At 41.2% G+C, this 24,882-nt stretch overlaps 1 protein-coding gene and 1 pseudogene across 1 annotated transcript in view; one reads left to right on the top strand and one right to left on the bottom strand.

Moving 5' to 3' along the window:
- Positions 1-24,882, top strand: part of LOC115070733 (PDZ domain-containing RING finger protein 4-like) — a 192,051-nt gene that overhangs the window by 39,558 nt on the left and 127,611 nt on the right. The window lies entirely within an intron of this gene.
- On the bottom strand, positions 20,507-20,591 carry LOC115070734 (annotated as a pseudogene).

The raw sequence follows: 24,882 nt of genomic DNA, 5'->3' as shown, positions 1-24,882 counted from the left end.
GGGCGGGGAGGGGGAGGGGGAGGAAGAAGGAGAAGGAGAAGGAGAAGGAGAAGGAGAAGGAGAAGGAGAAGGAGAAGGAGAAGGAGAAGGAGGAGAAGTGCTGCTGAACTGGATGGGTTTAACATCCAAGGAATTCTGGAAAATCAAGTGTGCCATCCTTCTTCCCAATAACATTATTTTACCCCCCAAATCAGAAGTAAACCTATCATCTGGATCCAGTTACACAGTACTTTAGAAGTCTGTTATTGCAACAGATGGTCCGGACTGCACCTGTCTCCCACTGTGTGGGCCTGAGTCGTGTCACATGGCAGGTACCCAGCGTTGATCATGACAGAAGAGAAAGTTCACTGCTAAAACAAAACATGGCTTCAGACAGGACTCTTCGGAGTTATATAACCCAAATGCATTCCAGGTCACAACGAGAATTCCTGCCACTTGGTTACATGCGCGAAGCCTGTTCCTACTTAGCCTTGGTGTCAATAGTCCAAAGTGTGTGCCGTGCGAAAGCTGGCCACTGGCTCAGGGTGAACCTTTCATTGTCTTTTTCCCTGACTGCTATACCAAACCTCAGAAATGGGTGCAGTTCTCTCTTTCGCTTTCAGAGGCTTCCGTGTTATTCTTTCAGATAAGCCCATGACTGCTGGCATCATGGCTCCAGTGGAACTTTTATTTTGTAATCTTTGCACCCGGTTTTAGAAGCTTTGTAAATCCTCAGAGCTTCAGGACTGAGAGCGTCTTAGTGTGGTGGTGTTGCTGTGTTGTTGTTTTGATGTGTTTAGCATTCTTTCTTTTTGCTTCGTAAGGTGGACAACACTCTTTGCACATCTCACCAGGCACATGGCCTCCTCTCGCAGGCTGGATGTGCAAGAATGAGCCACCTGTACATTTCATGAAGGTGGAATTCCACCCTGTACTGATTTTATGGGTGTGGCAATTTCTCCCAAGATTTTACAAGAGGCCCTTGGCAAAGTCAGTGTGTGACCTGATTTTTATTGCTATTTCAGGAAACTCCCTGTAACAATGGTAATCAAGCATTCTTGTCTGCCCTACACGTCAGAAATCACAAACGTGGTAATATTTTTTGATATAGTGGACATTGCTCCAGAACAGAACACTCTTTCATGAAGCTTAAAGTGAGAACTCCTCTGTTTTAAGTTGATGGTGGTATACACAGGCTCCTTCAGTTCTGGATAGGGGATTGTTTATAAGTAAGAACCCTTCTGCCATCGCAGAAGAGAGGACACATCTATGACTGTACCACTTGTAGATCTTGAGCCTCCAGAACCTTCCCAGCTCTTCACCTTATCAACAGATTGTGTCCATGCACCAGAGCTCTAATGAATATTAATTATCTTGAAGACAGCAGTGTTTTGGAGGTGCGTCTTCAGAACTGTAAAGCCCACCTCACACAGAACACACCAAAGTGTACATGTGAGTTCTAGATTATCATACAGCCAGGTCATCTTCAGTCAGTTCCATCACTGGCATGGAGTCATTTCTACTAAGTTATAAAAGCAGTCTATTGGGGCTGGAGCGATGGCTTAGTGGTCAAGAGCACTGACAGCTCTTGCAAAGGACCTGGGTTAGATTCCTAGCACCCACATGGCAGCTACGAACCATCCTTAACTCCAGTTCTAGGGGAATCCGAAGCCATCTTCTGACCTCCACAGCATTGCACAGCATGGGTGCACTCGCATACATGTAGACAATACACTCATACACATAAGATAAAAATAATAAATAATTTTTTAAAAAAGCATTCTCTTATGAATAAGAACAGCACATTATAATGATATGGTTATGACAACACGGTACGTAAATAACAACTTTCTGCTACCTTGGAAGCAAGAGATGTAGGTAAAAGGTCTTTCATCTGTGTTGATGGATGTGTAAACGCTTCATCTTGTAAGTTACTTTAAAATGATTCGAATTGCCGGATATGGTGGCAGGCAGATCTCTCCGAAATTGAGGCCAGCCTGGTTCACATAGTGACTTCTAGGCGGCCTGGGACTAAGGAGACCCTGTAAAAAAACTTTCAATTATTTTAGCTATCTTCAGAAAAGTAGGTTTTTTACTTTCATTTCTAACATTTGTGCCTGGTTTTATTTTTAATAATCACACACACACAGTGATTCATTTAAATGGAGACAGGAAAACCCTTCAGCCACTTTGTAAAAGATTACAATGTCCTCTTTGTGTCTGAGCTGTCTAATTCTGCCAAAGTATGATTAATTTAAAGTAATTCCTGTCACTTCCCTCTTGGTTAAATGGAGTGTGTAGGTGTGCTTGCGAGAGTGTGTTTTCATGAAAAGAAATATGGAGGAGATTTAGAAAAGAAGTCCATTCATGAGCGCACATTGCCTGGTCACCCCACATTCATCTTAAGTGAGAAGCACTGATTGGAGCAGTACGGACAGGCGTCGGGCTGATGTGGACTTGATAAGGCCTTGAGGAAAGGGCTCTCTTGTCATTAATGGATTCGTAAATGTCTCCATTATTTTTTTCAGGATTTCATTAGGGGAAATATATGTATGGTGAAAGTATCTTCGTGTCATGGACGTTAAAAACTCATTTGTTGGTGTTAGATTGCCTAATTTCCTAGTGACACCAATTATAGCAAAAAGATTGGACTTTCTCCATTCTGACATATATAATGACAGAACCCCGTGAGGTGAGCTGACTGCCTTGCTGGTCTGCCACAAGGGTGGCTGCATGCAGATAGGCTCCCTGGGGTGTATTTCACAGTGATGGAGTTCCTCATTACACACTAGAAATTACATATGCACCTTCTCCTAGACTTTATAAGGACTTGCCTCATCAGCTCAGCTGTTTTGAAATGGTACTTGTTTCATTCACCATTGAGGAAGGGAAACCCTTCAACAAGGACAGCAAGAACCCCAGCCCTTGGGCTGCTCAGGCACTCCCAACCACATGTGGTAGGGAGACTTGACCTTGAGTTAGGAGTCCACAGAAAACCCTGGCGTGGAAGTTTTCCTTTAAAGGGCCAGAGAAGTGTACAAACACGTCCGGAGAGTGCATGGAATTGCTTGAAATTGAATTTAAGGTGTACTGATTTTTTTCCATTTTTTATTGTTTATTTTTACTTGGTGTGTATGTGTTTTGCCTGCATATATGTAAGTGCACCATGTGTGTGCAATACCCTCAGAGGCCATAACAAGACATCAGTCTCCTGGAGCTGGAGATACAGAGGGTTGTTAGCTGCCATGGCAACCTGGATTTTCTGTAAGAGCAGCCAGTCCTCTTCACTACTGAGCATCTCTCCAGCACCTGTATTCAGCTTTGACACAGAAATTATAGTTGTTTAATAATGAAATATTCAGAGTTTTATTTGTCTGATTTCTTTGTTTCCAGAAGGCTGCTCTAGAAAACTGGAGAGGTGTTTTGTGCAGTGCTCCTTCTCCAAAGCAGCAAAGCCACAGATTACACAGGTATCAGGGCACCTCATGTGCAGAAGAGGTCATTTGCATTTGAGCGCCTAGGTTGCAATGAAATGCTGCCTTCCTATGCTTTTCTGAGTGCTTGCTTTGCTAGGAAAGGAAAGGCTGCTTCTGTCCATGTGGCCTGGCCTGTCGCTCAGCAGAGGACAGTAGAGAGAGCACCTCCCTGTGCTGTTTGTCCCTCCACCCTGTACATACAGTCTGGGAAAGAGGACAGACGCGCATGGGGGTGTGAACACCAACCAGGTCCAGAGCTGGGCTGGGAATTGTGAAATTTACAGAGGCCCTCCACCCTTGGTTGGCAGGTGAGGACATGGAAAGCAAAGGAATACGTTAGCACAGAACCTCTCTGATGGGAAAAAGCACTGTCGACCCTTTGAATTCCATCTGTTCACATGAGCTTACTGATCCTTGGTAAAGAGACTCAAAAAACCAAGCATGGAGCACCTTAGGAAAGCAATTCTTTGACAGCGTTTCTTACTGTTCTCCTTTTAAACTTCTCAGATTACAGACCTTATACTACTACTGTCCTTGTATTTTACAAAGTCATTTTGGCATGAACTGAAACTTGTAATTTTCTTTTCTTTCACAAGACCTGTAAAGATAATAACCTCCGTGATTTTATGTAGTTATATTTCTCATGTAAATTACGAAAAGGAATAGTCACAGTCAGGATTCGCCTTGATCAGGAAAGCTGTCTTAGAGAATTTCAATACGGAAAATTCTTTCAGAGATTCAAAAATGAATTCCAGACCCTAAGCACGAGGTATATGCATATTGTGTTTAGAAAAGGAACTTCCATAATCACAGTATGGAAGGATTCATGAACTATATCAGGTTTGCATTTCATGCAACAAGCATAAGCATCTCCAGCAAGCCAGTGTGGTTGATGGCAGCTCCTGCATCTCTGGAAGGAACAGTTGCAGACCCATCTGAGCACACAGGAAACCTTTCAGATTCATCCAAATGGATGTATGTGTCTTGCATGAGGTGGACTAATTATATCACAGGACAATGCCTTCCTTTTCTGGGTTGTTCTTTAGTGGTTATAGAAATGGAGCCTTTCCACATTAATTGTAGCTGAGTTGTGTTTTCTAGCTCACTGAATCTCCAGAAATTGGACATGGGTATTTAACCGGGTGACAGATGGAGATGGCCTGTCTAGGTCTTCAAAAATGAAATGTGAATGAGCACAAGGGAGTAAATATGAGACTAATTGACGGAAACCTACTGAGATCTGAGGGAGGAGCCGTTCCCAGTGCTGCTCGGACAGCAGCTTGGAAGCCAGTCACCCCTCTGCATAAATGACCCCGACAACCTGCACCGGAAGGGGTTAGAAGGCTACGCAAACACAGTCCTTTACAAACCTATTATCAACACCTTTCGGGGCACTGGTACTCCTAACTATGCCTATTCTCTGTTACCAGTTACCATGCTGGGATGAAGGAATGCTGACTTGAAACTATGATTTTATATTATTAGGAAACAGACATCTAATGTATCATCAAATATTAGCCCTACAGTCAGGCAACAGCAGCAGTATCTGAAACCCCACATTCTAGTCTTTGGACATATTACTGTGCCATGTTGCTTTTGCCATTATTTTCTTAGCAATAATCTGCTGAGAAAAATCAAAAAAGGACACAGAATGAAGCAAAAAATATATAAATAGATGTTTGAGGTCCAGATTTTTAAAATTACAGTATTTCTTGGCACATATAAAACCAACAAAGAACAGGGAAGATGTATTGACCAGGGCCACACGTTTAAGAAGCCTCTGGAAGGACCAAGCAGAGTCCACATACGAGAAAATCAGAGAGACTCTACTGACACACTCTGCGTCTGGGTGGTGAGATGCTTGAGGAATTTGATGCCTATGCAACTTGATACACATGTGCCTGGAAATCCTTGGCTTGCGAGTTTTTAAAGAAAGGTATAGTCTAAATGTGTAAGTAAATTATCTCAGTTTTTTATATATTGGTTCCAAACCTTTAACAGTCCTCAGCCGTACCACATACACAGGAGGTCTCAGGGGCCCTTTGTCATGTAGACAACCAGTTAGCAAGCACTGGTGAATGCCATAAATGTGCACAGACTTATGGCTTCCATTATAGTAGGCACTACAAAAACATTGCGCCACCAAATTGAACATAATCTGCCTTCAAAGCTACTGAATTTCATTTTCAAATGCATAATTCACATTTTTTAATTATTGAACTTTCAAAAATCAAATTAAAGTTGAAGCGGTATATCCAGTTTTTTGTTAGTAATGACCATTTTAGAAATCAAATTAATCTTGATAAAATAAATTCTAAGTTAACTTGAAATTGAACAGTGCTTCAAACAGCTCACGTTTATTGAGCATCTACAGTGAAAGAAATTGAGGATGTGATTAGATACAGTTCCTAACAAAGGTCATTTTCAATGCCACATGGGAGAGAGACTAGCGTTGGTATTGTATACAGAAAAAGAAAGTATACAGTTGTCATGAGGTAGATAATTAAGGTCAGTTCTTTGTGGGGTTCAGATGCCTACGTGTGCATCTTGAAGGGCATGACACCTCAGGTCAGATTAAAACGAAAAACATTTGCACCCTATTTGTCATTTCAGTGAAAATAAAATTTAATACACACCTGAAAAGTAGGACTTAAATATGGGCTCAAAACCACAGCTGTGGGTTCACTTCAACTTTTACGTGACTCTGTAAAAGTCATGCCTATTTTACGAAGACAAGAAAACATATGCTTTGTCCAAAGATAAATGGACATTTCAGGATGACCATATGAAAATTATATGTCTACACATATGCAAAATAATTCTACATATAAGAGAATGAATATACATTTCTTTTAGCCTATAGTACTATTATATAAAAGCAGATCTCTAAATACACACATGTGCGCACAGTTATGCACATAGATAAGTAAAGAGAGAATATATAATATTACCCTCAAACCTGGTTAGAGAGGATCCTACTCAACAGCATCTTAGAATGAAGGACCTCTTTTTAGATACAGATATGTCTTCCTATGGTGGTCAGATCAGAGTGTGTTGGGCTCCAGGGATTGGGGAATGAACTTCTGGGGAATGTGAAATTCTCTCTCTTCTGCAGGGAATCAGCAGTTTGTTCTAAAGGCCCCCATCACAAAAAATGCAGGTTGTTTTGACGAGAGTGCTTCACATACCTACAACCTAAAGCAATTATCCTACTTCCCAGGGTCAGATCTCACTGCTGTGTGTGCTAAGATGGGAATGTGGCAGAAAGCCACTCAGCTTTCAGTATTTTAACAAGGTTTTAGATGGGCATGTAAAGCATGCATGTGGATACATGCATCAGCTGCAGGTGTGTGTGTGTGTGTGTGTGTGTGTGTGTGTGTGTGTGTCCATAAAGTATGAGAATTAAAGGATTCTCTCATCTTACTAGTCATTAGTAATTTGGTATTATAGTTTTAACGACAAGAACTTTTCATAGTGACCCTGACTATTATAGAACTACTTTGAGAAATGCCTCCATCAGAGACTGTACAAGAATCTGAGGGTAGCTGTGCCATTTGTGAGGTGCTCCTCACAATGTGTTCAAACCCAGTACTAAGCAGCTAAAGCTACAGACATATAGCATGGATGCTAATGCCTACTGCCCCACATATTATGTCTTATTTTCTTAATAATGCTATTATTTTTTTCAGGCGTGGTGGTGCACGCATTTAATCCTTGGGAGGCAGAGGTAGGGAGATCTCTGTGAGAACAAGGCCAGCCTGGTCTGCATAGTGAGTTCTAGGCCGGTAGGGGCTACAGGGAGACCCTGTCTCAAAAAGCAAACAAAATGCTATTATATTCTAAGTGTTCTTGCAGCATCGCTAATATACATTGTACTGTTTCATTTTGTCCTAACTTCTCTCAAAATGTTAGGCAAAATTACCTCCCTAAAAGCATCAGCTTTCTCAAAATGTCCTTGGGGGCGGGGGTGTGAGGAGCAGCTACCACCTATTCTCCATCTCCTCTGCTGAATCATTTGGCAAAGGACTTCAGGGCCCTGCTGAGTGCCACACTCCATGCAGAACTTGTCAGGGTTATAGGGATGGCAGGGCATCCTCTTCTTTTTTAAATATTTTACTTATTGTTTTTACTTTCTGTGTATGAGCGTACTGCCTGCATGTAAGTAAGTGCACCCATGTCATGCAATGCCCGTGGAGGTCAGAAAGGGTGTCAGATCCCTTGGAACTGGAGTTATAGGCAGTTGATATCTGCCATGTGGGTGCTGGGAATCGAACCCTGGTCCTCTGCAAGAGTACTCAGTGCTCTTAACCACTGAGCCATCTCTCCAGCCCCAGGCCTCCTCTTCTTAATGGACTCTGGTTCCTGCATTGTACCTGTTGCCCTGCTTGCTGGTTCTAAGAAAATAAAAATCAGATGACTCTAGTTGCATGGCCTTGTATCTGGGTCCTCTATTCTTTTGCCCTGATCTATGTGTCTGTTTTTCTGCCAGTGCTGCTATTGTTCAACATTATATAATATATATTATCAATATTATATAATATTATATTATAATATTGTATAAATAAACATACAGTACTATATTGAATCTAAATAAAAATACAGTACTATATATATATATATATACATACTTATTGAAAAAGAGTGTAGAAACTGGACACCTTTGACTTGTTACTGATTTTAATGGAGATACTTTGTGAGTTTCCCCATTTAATAAAATGTTGGCTACAGATTTGTCATATAGTCTTTATTATGTTGAAATATATTCCTTCTACTCAGCGTTTCTTCAGGACTTTTGTTTTTTAATAATATTTTATTGATTTTTTGAGAATTTCATTCAATGTATTTTGATCATATTCAGAACCCCTGACACATCTCGTTTCAGATCCCCCATCACCTCCCTACCCCACACCCTCATCATTTTTACAATGCCTCTCAACTTTATGAAGGGATGATGGATTTTGTCAAAGGTGTTTTCTTGGGGCTGGAGAGATGGCTCAGTTTTAAGAACACTGGCTGCTCTTGCATAAGACCTGGGTTCGAGTTCTAGCACTCACATGGTAGCTAACAACTTCCTGTAAATCCGGTTCCAAGTGATCTGACGCCCTCTTCTGATCTCCATGGGCATTGCATGACACAAGTGCACTTACATACATGTAAGCAATACACTTTACACAAAAAATTTTAAAAAAATAAAAATTTTCTATGTCTATGGAGATGATCATGTGACTTCTTAAGTTCATTTATGTAATTTATAATATTTGATTTACATATATTGAACCATCCCTGAATCTCTGGAATAACGCCAATTTGATCATGGTGAATGATCTTTTTGATGTGTCCTTGGATTTGGTTTGAAAATATTTTTATTTTTTGTATTATTTATTTTATTTTCTGTGTCTGAGTAGTTTGCCTGTTTGCATGTAGGTGCACCAGATGTGTGCAGTTCCTACAGAGGCTAGAAGAGGATGTCAGATCCCCTGGAACTGGAGTTATGAAGTATTGCTAGCCACCATGTGCATGCTGGGACTCAAACCCAGGTCCTCTGCAAGAACAGCAAGTGTTCCTAACCACTGTGCCATCTCTCCATCCCCTGGTTTGAAAATATTTTTGAGCATTTTCATGTCTGTGTACACCAGTTAAATCAGTCTGTAATTTACTTTTTTGCTACAACTTGGTCTGGTTTTGATATCATGGTAATACTGACTTTGTAAATAGAATTGGTTGATTTTCCTTCCTTTCCTATTTTATGGAATAGTTTGAGAAACATTGGAGTTCATTCCTCTTTGAAAGTTTGGTAAAATTCACCAGTGAAGCTATAAGATCCTGCACTTTATAACTTGAGAGATTTTTATTTACTCCTTCAATTTCCACTGCTTGTTACAGATCTGTTTTAATTGGTTTAATTTTGATAATTCATATATACCTACCAATGCATTCATATTTTAGCTTTTCTAATGTTTTGGGGTTTCTTATTATTTTTACTGAATATTTTCAATTTCATACAATATATTTTGATCATACTTAGACTCCCTTCCCTACCTGCACCCCCTTATAGTACCCTCCCATTGGATTTCTTGTATTCTGAAATATATTGAGGCCTATTGAGTCAAGTATGTGTCCCTAAATGTCTTTCAGTGTCTGTTCATCCACTCCACTAGAGCCTGGTTCCCTTATAGCATCACAACCTTAAAGAAAACTGACTCCTCCTCTCCCAGCAGTTACTGGTTGCTAACAGTTCCTCTGCTAAGGTTGTGTCTTCTTATCCAGTTCCCCACTTCTCTGGTAGGATTTTGTCTGACTTTAGCTTATGTGGAACTTGTCTATGCTGAGTTCAGGCAATACACTCATACACATCGAATAAAAATAATAAAAAAAAGATTTAAAATTTTCAATGTAGTGGTCTTTAATGGCTTTGTTTTGGTTTATTCCCAATACTTTATTTTTTTGAGGCTGGTGTGGTGGGAGGGTTTCAGTGATCTCTTTCTGTGATTGCTTCTTATTGATATATAGAAAAACTAGTTAAGTTGCTTTGTAAATTGTTTTTGTATCTTGCCAATTTACCAAAAGTATTATTTTCTAGAAGTTTTCTGGTGGAATTTATGGACTCACTTATGTATGATATATCATCTGCAAATAAGGATAATTTGACCTCTTCTTTTCTGATTAGTGCCTTTTGTCAGTACCCCCCTTCTGTACATTTAATGGTTTTATTATGTGTCATGGGAGTTTCTGTCCTGGTCCTGTCTATTTGGTGTTCCGAGTGTTTCTTGTATCTGTTATAGGTAGGTGTGTATTTCCTTAATTCAGGGAAGACTTCTATAATCCTGTTGAGACAGTGTGCCGGACAGCTTTAGTTGTCAACTCGACACACCTGGGTAGAGGGAGTCTCAATTGGGGAATTGCCGCCATTGGACTGGTCTGCAACCATGTCTGTGGGGTATTTTCTTGGTTATTTAGTGATATGGGAGGGTTCAGCCCACTGTGGGCGGTGCCATCCCAGGCAGATGTTCTGTATTGTATAAGAAGGTTGAGCATGGGCCAGGGGAACAAGCCAGTAAGCAGCATTCCTCCATGGCCTGCGCTCCAGCACCTGCCTCTGGGTTCCTGCCCTGAGTTCCTACTCTGGGCTCCCTCAGTGATGAACTGTGACCCAGGAGATGCAAGCTAAATTAATTCTTTCCTCCCCAAGTTGGTATTGGTCAGAGTATTTTATCGTGGCAATTAGAGGCAATCTAGAACAGACAGCCAACTGGATTTTATCTGCCCGTGTTGAGAGCACTTTGCCCCCACATCGTCACTCGGAGTGGCATGTGACCCTCCTCTGGAAACACCTCACAGATTACTTCAAATACTGCTTTTCCAGGTTTCTAGGTACCCCTTAATGACTGGGTACTCCCAGTTAGAAATCACAGGCTCTAAGCCTCTGCATCCTCTGCTAGAGGACTGCAATAGCCATCTAGCTGGCCTCTCTTCTTCCTCCTTTGCACGGTTTCAATATTCTCCAGGTGCAGCCAGTGGGTTCTTCGTGGTGTATGTCATGACATCCCTCTCCTCAAACATCTTCTCCAGGTCCCTTTACCTATTCTGCCCAACCCCCAGCAGAGGGCTTCCTATACATCAGCAGGTCAGACCGGGGCTGGCCCAGGCACTTGGCATTTGCTGATCCTTTTTGCTTCAAATTCTCTCTGCCCAAACACATCTTCACTTTGTCTTGGTCTCCGATGAAAAGTTCCCTTACTAGGAAGTCTTCCTCCATTACCACATGCATAACAACCTTCCCAGGCCCTGCCCCAGGCACCCCAGCCTCCTGGCAGTGCAGTTCATCACTGCCACAGCCTGGATGTCACATCCATTGGCTGATTACCTTTCTCGGCCTCAGAGCAGAAGGAACAGCCTCTTTTATTCTCTTTGTAGGACCCAGAGAAAGGATGCCTCGTGTTAGGCATTTCATGAAAACTTATTTAATGAATGAATGAACAAATGAATTATTTTATCAACAAATACATATGTCAATATGCCTGCTGCTTTTTAGTCTTTCAGAATTCAAACAAATAAACAAGCAGGAGAGACATATGTCCAAAAATTAGTTAGAATATGATATGTCAATTGCTGTAGCAGAGTTCTACAGGAAAGTACAGGCATCTTGAAATATGTATGAAAATATGATAGGATATTATGATTGTCATCAAAATAATATGGGGCAGGGATCTGGCTTGTGTATTAAGAGAACATGCTCAGAATCATGGGATCTGAACAAAAGTTCTACAGGGGTTCATTACCCTTTGCCTGGCAGGCTCATAAAATGGCAGTACAGCACCCAATATTCTAAAATGACAGGACCAGACTTAGCCTGGCAAAGTCCCTCTGCTTATCAGAGCCAAACTGCCCAGCCTGTGTCATGCAATGTTACCCAAGCACCTAATTGCCTATAAAAGACTTCCCCTGCTGGTTGCTGACTTCCACAGCTGTTCTGTGCTCCTGGAGAGGCAGCGGGTCTGTTTGCTTTCAAACTCCTGTCCCTGTGGTTGGTGGTCTTTGTCGTGCCCTTCTACAAACAGGAAGCAGGCTCCTGTGGACTTGGCATTGCATGTGGTGGAATCAAAGTGGTGGTAGAAAGGAATTTAGAGTGGTAGCTGGAGGAGAGGGGTCAGGGACCTTGTTTGCAATGTAGAGGAGTAGGGAATGACTGTGTAAGACCTAAAAGCCAGCTAAGATTCTGAAACTTCGATATTTAGGAAGGCAATTTTAACAGCACGAAGCTAAGGAGCCTTTGGTAAACAAAAGACTTGTCAACCACAGCAAGATATATCTCTGAGGAACAGAACACCTTTTCAGTAATTCACTGAAGTGGAATTTGCCACTGGGATCTGAACAAAAGCTCTACAGGGCTTCATTACCCTTCGCCTGGCAGGCTCATAAAATGGCAGTACAACACCCAATATTCTTCCAAGTACCACACTTGGAAGGAGCTGTTTGCAGGGGAATTTTTAGTAATAATAGCTGCTTCTTTGGCCAGTATAATACAGTTTCAGTATTCTACAAGGATAAGCTAATGTTTTTAAAGGATTGTACAACTGACCGTGTATTTCGACTTCATCATTGATTGAAAAGTATGATTTAATGATTGCTAAATTGTTGCCAAAAGATTAGGCTGTGATGGCATGAATGGTTGTTGATCTAGATTTGATCCTCTTGACGAAACCTGTTTTTAAAACATTCTTCATGATAATGGGCTCTTTTATTCACAGAGGAAGTGACCAAGGACTCGCCCCTGGCCAGGTTTTCTGATGCCATGACTTCCCTAAACCTTTCAGTAGAGTGTGGCTGGCTGGAGGGGCAGTTGAGGAACAGGACCCAGGTGTTTAGATGAGTAGAGCTCGGCATTCCAACCACCTTCACTACCTGTATGTGTCCCTATTGTTTTACTTATGCACTACATTTCCTCCAGTCAATGGAATCATGATGCAAGAAAATTAACTTCAACTCTGTTGCTAATGATTCCTCCAATTGGCCCTATTATGCCACTGATTATACAGTACAGTGAATAAAATGACCTCCATATTGCTTAAGAAGCTGTTTTCTACAGTGATAGCTTATACATTCCTTCTCGTGTGACACCAAAATGCAGGTTGAAAGGAAGACAGCTTTAGACAAAAGTTGAGCATGTTGCTGGCTACCCTGTCTTCCCTGTGGTCTGCAGACTAGCAGATCCATCTACCTGAGAGGCTGTGAGGTATGCAGATCGCCCAGTCAGCCTCACTGAATCAGTCTTCTGAAGTAGGGCCTTAGAATCTGTGCTTCATCAAGCTGATTTCATTTCACAAGCTGTAGTATAGGCAACTGACCATTATGGTTACTCAGTATAAGTTGACTGATTACTGACTGAATTTTCTAGGGGCAGATTTCCTTTGCAATAGGTTATGGGGCAGGAGAGGTGGCTCAGCAGTTAAGAGTGCTTGCTGTTCTTGCAGAGTACTTGGTTTGGTTCCCTCGCCCATGTCAGGTGGCTCACAAATGCCTATAACTCCAGTTCCAGGAGATTTAACTCCCTCTGGCCTCCATAGGCACCTGCATAAATTTGTGCAGGGACACACTCATATACATTAAGATATAATAATGTCTTAATATCTTTTTAAATTTTATTTTTGTTTTAATGTGTATGAGTGTTTCTCCTGCATATAGGTAAGGGCATCACGTGCATGCAATGCTTGCAGAGGACAGAAGAAGGTGTCAGATCTCCTGGAACTGGAGTTATGAACGATTGTTAGCCACCATGTGGGTGCTGGGAACCAAACTGGGGTCTTCTGTAAGAGCAGCCAATGTTCTTAACAGCTGATCCATCTCTCCAGCCCCCTCCCTCCCAATAAAACATCCTGTCTGTTGGATGCAGTCGGGCTCCCTATGCAGCTGGGTTCAGTGAGTACTGACCTTTCGCCTCCATACTACATGGACTACTTGCCTATGATTAGTCTAAAATACATTGAATACCTAAGAATACCATCATTATAGGATTCTTGGCATGGTAGATTTGGATAGAAGGTAGGAAGTAAATGAATGAAGGGAATTTTTAAAGTGTCTGTTCACCCCAGCCCTTTGAAAATATACATACAATAGCCGCTGTCTTGAGGTAGACACTAGAACATAGGTCATTGGAAATGGACTCTAAATGATCTTGGTGCAAAGTAAGATTTTAGTAGATTCAGATTTAAATTGATTTCAATTGGATGTTCATTTAGCCATCAGGCATTTTGGCTATAGAAAGCATCAGTTACTCCATGTGCTAAGAGATTTCACAGACATGACACCTCGTTGGACTGTTATTTTAAGCAACCAGGGTGGGACAGGAAATGGCCTGCATGAACAGGCCCCAGGGACTTGAAATAGACTTTGTTGTACTATCACAGTAGCACCGCTCACAAGTTGGCAAATATACTGCTTACAGTTACTATTTGTCCTTCAACAAACAACAGGTTTTGAAAGTTATAGACATGCTTTGGGAAGCATTTTAGTCAGAATAAATCCACAGTGCTGCACGTGATTTAGAATTTTACAGACTGGGCTTTCTGTACTGAAACCAGAATGGTTTGGGCTGATTTCCTCACCATATGTGTACACCACAGGTTTTATTACTCACATGTGACATGCTGAAAATAGGAACTAGCAGCAAGTAACAAGAATAGTAACTTTGTAATTGCTTGAAATTAAAGGTGTAGTTACCTTAGAATAACTAAATCTGGAAAGTTGGCATAATAGATAATAATAGCAACAGTTTTTATCCTTCTGCTAGAAAGAGTCTTGCGAAGTTGTGAGTTGGGATGATACTAACTAATCATTAAGGGAGAATGTCATAAAAGGAGCTCAGGTCATTTATTTCAATGAATGAAATCTGCCCACTTACTATGAGCTCTAATATGTTTCATATATAACAATCAACCTGTGCGGACCTAAAGGCCCCGTCTTGCCAAGGTGGTGCCGAGAGGAAGTTACTGGAGCGTGGCCTGACTTGTTTTGAAAGTCTGATGGATACTTCCACACTGCTAAGGAGTGCATGATCAGCGCATGATCATCCTTAAGAGACACCCTCGGGGGGAGGGGGATTTCCAAGTGCCTTTATAAGCTCTGTAACACCTGCAATAAATGAGTTCCTGCTTGACTAGACTCCCCGTTATGTCTGATTGTCCCCGGTGCTGAGGGCGGCAAGGGCTGGCGAACAGCGCACTTACTCATCCCCAGTCATCCTCGCGCGGGGGTCACAGGCTCAAACCGTCCGCAACTGGTGCCCAGCATTGCGCTCGAAGGAAGATGAAAAGAAAAGGATTTGGGCCAATCGAGAGTCTGGGGTAAGCGAGACCTGAAAGATGGGTAACGCAACTAAGAAGCCTGAGGACCCAGCACCTAAGGCACTGAGAGATATGCTTAAAAGTACGGGGTTGGATCTGTCAGATCTGGCAGCTCAGAAGGTTTGGGCAGAGGCCATTCATTTGGCTCCCTGGCTACTTGGGGCTAATGATTTTACTGGGGAGACATGGGAACATGTGGAATGCCTAGCTCGACAAAGGGAGGTTCAATTGGGGATTGATCCACCGCTGACGTTCTACCCTACTATCTCGGCCTTAAAGGCATGCTTTCGGCCCGAGAGCCCTAAGCCCTCGGCGCCACCTCCTGATGAGCCTTCAGAAACCCCAGCATGGGAATCATGGGAAGAGTTTGAAGAAGAATGCAGAAATGCAACAAAAGTGAAACCAAAAGCGGCCAAAGTAACAAGCGGAAACTTGGGCATGCCCTGGCCAGCTTCAGGGCTTCAGATGGAGCTAAAGGGGAGGTGCGACCCCTGGTGGCGGCAGGGTTATTCGTCAACCTCATAGGACAAGATATTTTGGGGGACGCACAGGCCTGCATAACCACTGATAACCAGGCCTTTTATGATGACCTTTTGGACCTTGAAGAGTCTGATAGGCTTCCCAAGTCAGCAACTCAGGGATTGTCTTGCCATATCAGTTACAGGGGGTCCCAAAGTTAGAGCATCGGGCTCACCCCCAATTCTAGGGGCCACTGCCCCTCAGGTTCCGGCTATCCGGTGGTCCCCTGGGGTGCTGGTATGGGTGGAGCAGTGGCCATTGTCTGAGACAAAGCTACAGGCTTTAAAGGAAATTGTGCAGGAACAATTATGGTTGGGCCACATGCAGCCTTCTATAAGTCCATGGAACACACCTGTTTTTCTTATTGAGCATTCCTCTGGCAAATGGAGAATGTTGCAAGACTTGTGTAAAGTCAATGCTAAGATGACCCTAGTGGGTACACCCTTAAGGGGACTGCCTTGGATCCCTGCTATTTCCTCGGATTTATTTCTTATAGAAATTAAAGATTTTTTTTTTCTACAACCCCAGATAATTTGGCAACAGAGGACGACAGAGGACCCTTGGAACTGCCACAGCCCACCTCCTCATGATTATGGACTACCCCAGGACCCCCTCCAGTTGCCCATGCTTGGCTAACCAAGTTAGGCAGAGACTAAGACTGTCACGGGCTGGCATTACCCACGTGGTTGCCCTTAATCATGATGCATTTTTAGCCAAGGATGGGTAAGATGTCCCATGACAAACACTCCTGAGAGAGGACATGCACATGGTCAGGTGCATGGTCCAATGACGGGCAAGGCTTGGTCAGAGGTGACACAACCTAAGAAAGGCAAAAATGCATAAGATTAGAGGAAGGAGATAGCCATCTCTCCTCAGGGAACTGTCTATGAGATGGGTAACCCGTGAAATAAAGTCAGTCTGGCCTTAAAATAAAAATAAAAGGGGAGATGTGGGGACCTAAAGGCCCCGTCTTGCCAAGGTGGCGCCGAGAGGAAATTACTGGGGCATGGCCTGACTTGTTTTGAAAGTCTGATGGATACTTCCGCACTTCTGCGGAGTGCATGATCAGCGCGTGATCATCCTTAAGATACACCCTCAGGGGGGAGGGGAAGTTCCAGATGCCTTTATAAGCTCTGTAACACCTGCAATAAATGAGTTCCTGCTTGTCCTGCTTGACTAGGCTCCCCGTTGTGTCTGATTGTCCCCAGTGCTGGGGGCGGCAAGGGCTGGTGAATGGCACCCAGTCATCCTCGCGCGGGGGTCGTAGTCTCGAATAACAATCAACCCAAAATGCAAACACTTGGAAAGTAATCTTCCAACCTTGTCAGAGGAAATGGCATAAATTTGAAAGTACATGCACATATATTTAAGAGACAGAATCATGTCAATGACTGTATTATAAAAGAACATTTTAAAATAAACTGAAACATAATTTACTTAGTATAAGGTGACTGTCCCCAGAGCAACTTATATATGAAATTGCTACCCACAACCTAATTATGTAGCAATATTTATTTAATAATAATTAGAAAGCATTTAGATGTCATGGTTATTATTCGAACATGTATTCACTGTAGTTGGGCATATTCATTGTTCATTTCCAAACTCCTAATATTTGCTTTAAATTGGTTCGACATAAAGATTTCTTGATTATTACCAAGGAAAAATTACTGTATAGTCCATGTTGTATATATGCATACATATATACACTCATAGAATCAACTCCATAGGGAATAATTATTTTATGATGCCTGAACATGCATAAGTGAAAAAAGTTATTTGTATGTAACCTATCACAAAAAGTACAGTTTCTCTTGCTATAATAAAATACCTGAGAATGAATATCTTTAAGGAAAGGTGTCTGTTTGGGCTCATTTTTCTGGAAACTAGACAGCAATACTATGCAATACTATAGAAGACCATAGAAGAGCAATACTATGTCCACTGTTTGGCAGAAAGCAGACAGAAAAGGCATGGATGTACTAAAGGCATTGATTCCTCCTAATGACCTAATGATTGAGTTCACAGTCCTAGACACACCTTTTAAAAGTTCCACCTCCTAACACCATCAAGAGAAGTGAAACACCAATATTTATTGGAGAAGCAAAGCCATATTCAAATCATAGCAATATACTAAATAAACTGCCTGAGAGGGCACTTTAGTACCAATTAGGAAAAGTGCTTATGTTGAGGGTGACTTGTAAAGTTATATACAACATGCCGAAAGAAATTATTTTGGAGAAAATAAATTTGCACTTGGTAGACTTCATCCCCGTGGAATGTCTCTGGTAACCCAGAAATGCACTGGTATGAAACCTGTGGCCTGGATTGATTGTTGAACTGTGAGACTTGGGTAAGAAGGGAGCTGAGTGACTGGCTTTGAGCCTGTAGAGAACTCAGGAATGTTCGAAGCTGCGCCCTCTGGATGCACCCTCGGTAATCCAGGCTGCTGTCAGCAACGAGTCCTGAAGAAGATGGTAATAGACTCACCATTTCCCTAGAGTTGTTTTGTAGGGGACTTGCTGGGCTTAAAGTAAATACAACCTTCCTTTGATTTTAAGGCCTCTCACTTTTTAACACCTTTAACACGTCTGATTATTCTGCACAAAGAGAGACTAGAAGGAATATGGAGGTAAGCAGAAGTTACTCACAGGTACGGCATTTAGATTTGGTAGAAGTGTGTGAGTGTGTGTGTGTGTGTGTCTGTAGTAGTAGCAGTACTGGTGAGTGAGTGTGTGTGTGAGTGTGTCTGTGTGTGTGAGTGTGTGTGAGTGTGTGTCTGTGTGTGAGAGTGAGTGTGTCTAAGTGTGTGTGGGGGGGTCTGTGTGTGTGAGTAATGTGAGAATGAGTGTGTGTGTTTTGTGTCTGTGTGTGAGTGTGTCTAAGTGTGTGTGGGGGGTCTGTGTGTGGAGGGGTGCATGTGAGTATATGTGAGAGTGTGTGTGTGTGTGTCTGTGAGTGTGTGTGAGTGTATAAGTATGTATGTGTATGTGAGTGTGTGAGTGTGTGAATGTGTGTGTGTGTTCATATTGCCCTGTCAAAATTAAACACAAATCTCAATTAAGCAGATAATTTTATTTAGACTGATCCTTTAAGAACATCTTTTGAGGAGTTACAGGTAACTATGGAGCTCATGCTTAAGGCAATGGAGTACATTTTTGCTTTTGACACAAAGAATACGTTTATTTTACAGACTTCCAGTCAGCCCAGACCCTCAAGGCTTATTTTTTGTACCTACCTATGGCTGGTTCAGTACAAAGTTTAGTAAAAATGAGCAAGATATTTTCAGTGCAATAGTTATATAAAATAAAAATTCTTTTTATGATATAACTTTGGCCATTTGCTCTTGCTCTCAGAAAAAAAGCTTTTTTCAGGAAGAATGAAAATAGACTCTGCTTGAATGCTATACTTACAATATAGTAACAAAAAATGCCACCTGGAATTGGTGGGTCACACCTGTAATCCCAGCATTCAGAAGGCTGAGACAAGAGGGTTGACGTGAGTCTGAAGTAAACCTTAGCTTTTGCCTGGTGTTCTGTCTCAAAAAACAAAACAATATAACAAAACAAATTCTTGGTTATTTCACCACCGTGTAAGTCACTTTTTTTTTTTTTGCTGTGACAGCATACTTGAGAAAATAACTTAAGAACACATTTATTTTGACTCATTGTTTCCAAAGGTTTCAATCCCTGGTTCCTTGTCTCTGTTGATCCTTAGACCATGTGTAACAGGGAAGTAATGATGGGAAATATACAGTAAAAGTGACTTCAGACACTCTCCAGAGCACTCCTTCAGTGCAATGCCTTTGAAATCAATTACACATTTACAACCCTGAGCCTGGGATGGATGGAGGTCTTCCTAATCTTCAGATATCATGAAGACATAGTTTTTACTGTTCCAGGGCACTGAAGGGACTGTTCAGCACTTTTTTCTGGCCAAAAAGTTTTCAGTAGCTTCTGTTTTGATTCACACTGTAAACATGACTAACAGCCATAGTTAATAACCATGTCACAGTCTGAAATTCCCACTTCCATATTAATTAATCTATTAACATTTAAACTTGCCTTCCTACAAAGTCTCAGGTCATGGAAGAAATGTAGAGTTGTTAAAATGTGACATGAATAGCCTCTAGTCAAATTCCCTACAGAATCCTCATTTCTACCTGAAAGTCCGTGAACACAATTGTTACTCCCAACATCCTTAGCAGCACTTGTTCTTTAAGCTCCCACCAGAATTAGCCATTAAATTTTCCTCACAACATTCAAGGTTTCAAGCCCTTTTTAGCCTACTTCAAACTTTTCAATAGGATCCTTGCTGAGACGTCTCACAAATGACATCTCATTTGAACCCTCACAAAAAGCTTTAAACAAGGTCCACACTTCATAGTTGGTACTGTTAGCTGCTTCCTCTAGCCCCCACCTTACAATAGCCACTCAGTATAAACTCTTCAGTGGGTTAATTCACTGAAGTTCATACTCTCATAATCCAGTTGCCTGTCCATAGCACCATCACCTGAGAACTAAGATTTCCACACATGTGTGTCTGTGGGTGGTCCTTCGTATCTAAATTATAGCAGCCACCATCTGAGTTTCCTTTCCTACGCTCAGCGATTAACCACTCAGGACTTCATTTTCCCTTTACTCAAGTCATTCACAACTACCTGGCAATTTCCAAACTACAATACAGATCATCATATTTTTATAGAAAAATTTGTAAATTATTAACAGGTTATATGTTCTTACTACACTTGATCTTAGCCAAAAGGCTGAGAAGCAATAGGTTATATGTTCTTATACATTCTAGTGCAACCACTGTGGGAACTGTGAGCAAAGTCTTACATTTTCTTAATACTAACGCTAATCAGTACTTACCTTCCTATTGACTAAAGTATAAAAACACTGATATTGGACATCTTTTCACAATAGGGAAAACCTTTTGGCATCTCCAGTGCCACCAAGAGGCAAATGACCAAATGGGTATTGAGACACGTATGTCAGCCAGGCTTTGTCATTATAACAAAGTTCCAGAAGCAGAATGAGGCTAAGGAAAGAGGTCGGTTTAGCTCATAGTCCTAGTTCAAGGGCCTATGTCCCTAAAATTCTTGTTGACAGAGTCCTGAGGCAACACAGGGCATCGTAAGACAAAAGACAGGGGCCCTGCATGCCTGAATTCCAGTTACTCCTTTTTATAAGACACCAGCGTTCAGTTATGGGGTGTCTACTCCAATGTCTTTAGCCAATCCTTGCCAGCTCCATGAGGCTACAGCTCTAACACAGCACAGAGAATCAGGCTTCACACTCTTTATTGAATGAGTTGCGCCCTGAGTATTGACAAGCATTGCTTTCTTTCCTTTAAAGCACAGTAAGAGCATATGGCCAGAGAGATGTCTCAGCTGTAAGAGCTGAGGTGGATGGGAGAGATATGGATGGGAGAGGGAGTCTAAATTTGATTAAGAACTGTTGTATGAAATTACAAAATCTCAATAAAAAATCATAAGAATAATTGTGCAGTTTTACATAGGAAAATAAAGTGATTAGATTACATACTGCCTTGCATTATATATAAACATATGCTTTGAAGGGAGTTGGACTAACTTCTATATTTTTAATTTGTATAATGGTTTTACATCTTCATATTCTCTGTGGAAAACATGCTCATTCAGGAAATATTGTTACAAAATGAGGACACTGAATTTTTAAATGCATAGGCAGCCAAAAAGCACAAAAGAATTTTGGAAATTCCTTTCTTTTTTATTTTAAAATTGTTTTATTGGTTTGAGGTGAAATTTTAAATAACTCATGAGTTTATACTTAGTAAGCGTCAGTGGTTGCTTCCTATTTTCAGCAAGATCTTTATGCATTTAATAATGGTCCTGCAGTACATAATTTTTCAATAAGGAAAACTGAATCCTTTTATATCGAATATATTGAGGGATAGAAGAGAGCACAGAAAAAGAAAGCAGAAAAGAAAGAATCAGAGGCAGCATCAAGCCAAAAACAGACAAATACAAATAAACAGAAGTCGGGCTTGTATTAAGGACAGAGGAAGATGGGATTATGTACCTGCTGACACTCATCCCCCAGCCTTTCTTCTCCAAGTACAGCCACTGAAGACCGAGAGCTGCATTTTAACAGAGGCAGCTCGTCGAGAAATACTGTGTACTTGAAAATTGTTCCATTGGGTGAAATTAGATTCAGGGTTGGATTTGTTTGTGACAGTGAAACCAGTTAAGTTAAACCTGCACCAGGTTTCTGTCTGGACTCTCAGAAGGTCTTTCGTTGTAGATTTAAATCTTCCATGTGCATAAAGACATGGATACAGTAGAAACATGTTTAAAAAATTAAAGCCTAATAAAAGTCTAAAAATCAAATCTATGAAATTAAAATAAAAACGAATCCTTAAAAACAAATAGATTGAGTCAGGTGTGATGGCCATGCATTTATTCCCAGCGCTCCAGAGCCAGAGGCAGGTCTATCTCTTTGAGACTGATAGCAGTCTGATCGACATAGTAGATTTTAGATGAAACCGGGGAAGAATGTGTGGCTAGCACATGTAGGGTGCCCATTAGCCAAATGCCCCCACTTTGGGTTCATCCCCAGTCACTCTGCTCCAGAGCTGATACCTTCTCTGCTAGCTAGTAAGAACCAGAGTTAGCCAGATTATGCCATGCTGGGTCACTGGGTCACCACGCCCTGCTTTGGGACCAGCCCCAGTCCTGCAACTCCAGGGCTCACTTCTCTGCTAGCTAGTCAGAACCAGCCCATCCTGTTCCCATCTTCCCTCTTTGGGCATTGGCCCCTTCCTGCTGAGGCTGCTGAGCACCTGACTAACTGGGTGAGCTAGCTGCCAGGTCGTCCTTCCATGGTTTTGGGACCAGCCTCAGCCTCAGCTCCAGGGCTCACACATCTGCTTAGCTAGTTAGAACCTATCCAGTTCTACTTGGGTCTAGGCTCCTTCACCCTCCTGGGGAATTCCTGACTAGCATGACTGGATCCATCTAGAACCTCCAACAAAAAATCAAAAGGGAAAACCTGAAGCACAGACCAACTAACTACTCATATCCGATCAGAAAGCAACAAAGATATCAATAATATAAGCTGAATCAATCTTCAATTCAAGAAAGGCAGGCTAGAGTTTTATATCAGACACACAACCATCAAAAGAAATTGATATACCCAGACCACAATGAAAAAACACAATAATATAAAAAAACAAACAATATGTCCCACCAAACCCCACCAGTCCTGTAGAGGTATTTAAAATGAGAACTACCTAGGGGAACTCCAAGACACAGAATTTAAATGATCAATCGTAAATATGATCAAAGCATCCCACAAATTTAAAGAGTACACAAGCTAACAACTCAAAGAGTAGGAATAAACTCCTTTCCTCAAGGAAATAGAACTGTGTGGATGAATGAGATGACAAGACAATTCAGGATCGGAAAAATGAATTCATGTAAGAGATAAACACTGAAGAAAAGTCAGGCTGAAATGAAGGTGGAATTGAAAAACTCAACAAGCCAACTTGCAACAACAGGGAAAAGCCTCATCAATAGAATGAATGAAGTAGAAAACAGAAAATCAAGACTGGATGATAAATTTGAAGACTTGGATCAATCAAGCAAAGAATATGAAAAAAAATTTAAACACAGGAATGGAACATGGTGGAAATGTGGGACACCATGAAAAAGACCAAATTTATACATCATAGGCATAGAGGAAGAAGGAGAATCTCAGGTCAATAGCATTGACCAGACCTTCTACAACATTATAGAGAAAACTTCCCTAAATTAAGGAAAGGCACCTATACAGCTATAAGAAGCACACCGAACACCAAATAGACAGGACTAAAATGCAAATTCCCCATGGCATATCATAGTCAAAACACTAAACATACAGAACAAAGAGAGAATACTGAAAGCTGAAAAAGAAAAACAACAAGTCACATATAAAAGAAAACCCATTAGAACTACACCTGACTTTTCATGCAAACTATGAAAGCCAGAAGAGCCTGGACCAAAGTATTCCCAGTTCTAAAGGATCAAAGTTCCCAACCCAGATTACTTTAGCTAGCAAAACTGTCTATCATAGACAAAAGGGAAAGAAAATCTTCCACGATATACACAGACTGAAAGAATTCATGTCCACCAACTAAGCCCTCCGAAGAGTACTTGAAGCAATGCAAAGGATTGAAGTAAGGAATGAGCATACCTCAGAGGTTACAGAAAGAAAACAAATAAAGGTATAATGTCAGAAACACAAAATAGGAACAAGAACACAAACAGAAATTAAAATGACAGAAATCAATACATATATTTCAATAATAATTTTAAATATCAATGACCTCAACTCCCTGGTCAAAAAATACAGACTAGTTGAATGGATTAACAAGCAGAATCTTCCTTTTTGTTGTCTGCAAGAAATTCATCTCACCTTCATGGATGGGCACTACTTCAGAGCAAAAGGAAGGAAAAAAAATATTCCAAGCAAATGACACTAAGAAACAAGTAGGTGTTGATATTCTAATATCTGACAAAAATAGACTTCAAGCTAAAATCAATCAGAAGAGATAAAGAGGGCCACTTGGGCATTCTGATCAAGGGAGCAATCGACCAAGAACACATTACAATCATGACATTATATGCCTCAAACTCTGGTGCACTGAATTCCATTAAAACAGTACTGCCCCACACACAGGACTTCAAGATACAGATTAACCCCAACTCAGTAATAGTAATAGTAATAGCCCACTGTCTCCATTAGACAGGTCAACTGTACAAAGAATAAACAGAGAGACATCTGAATTAAATGATCACATAACAGACATCTACAGAATAATCCATCCAAGCACCAAAAGATACATGTTCTACTCAGCAACCCAGGGACATTTCTCTAAAATAGACCACATACTGGGGAACAAAACAAACCTCAACAAATACAAAAAATCAAAAAAATTCTATGCAGTCTATCAGACTTCAGTGCAATAAAACTTAAAATCAACACTAAAAGAAGCACTAGTAACTGTATGAATTCTTGGCAGTTAAACACTCCTGAATAATGAATGGT

This window comes from Nannospalax galili, unplaced genomic scaffold, assembly GCF_000622305.1.
Source record: "Nannospalax galili isolate Female #2095 unplaced genomic scaffold, S.galili_v1.0 scaffold357, whole genome shotgun sequence".
NCBI classification, from domain to species: domain Eukaryota; kingdom Metazoa; phylum Chordata; class Mammalia; order Rodentia; family Spalacidae; genus Nannospalax; species Nannospalax galili.
This window is presented reverse-complemented; position numbering and strand designations above follow the sequence as displayed.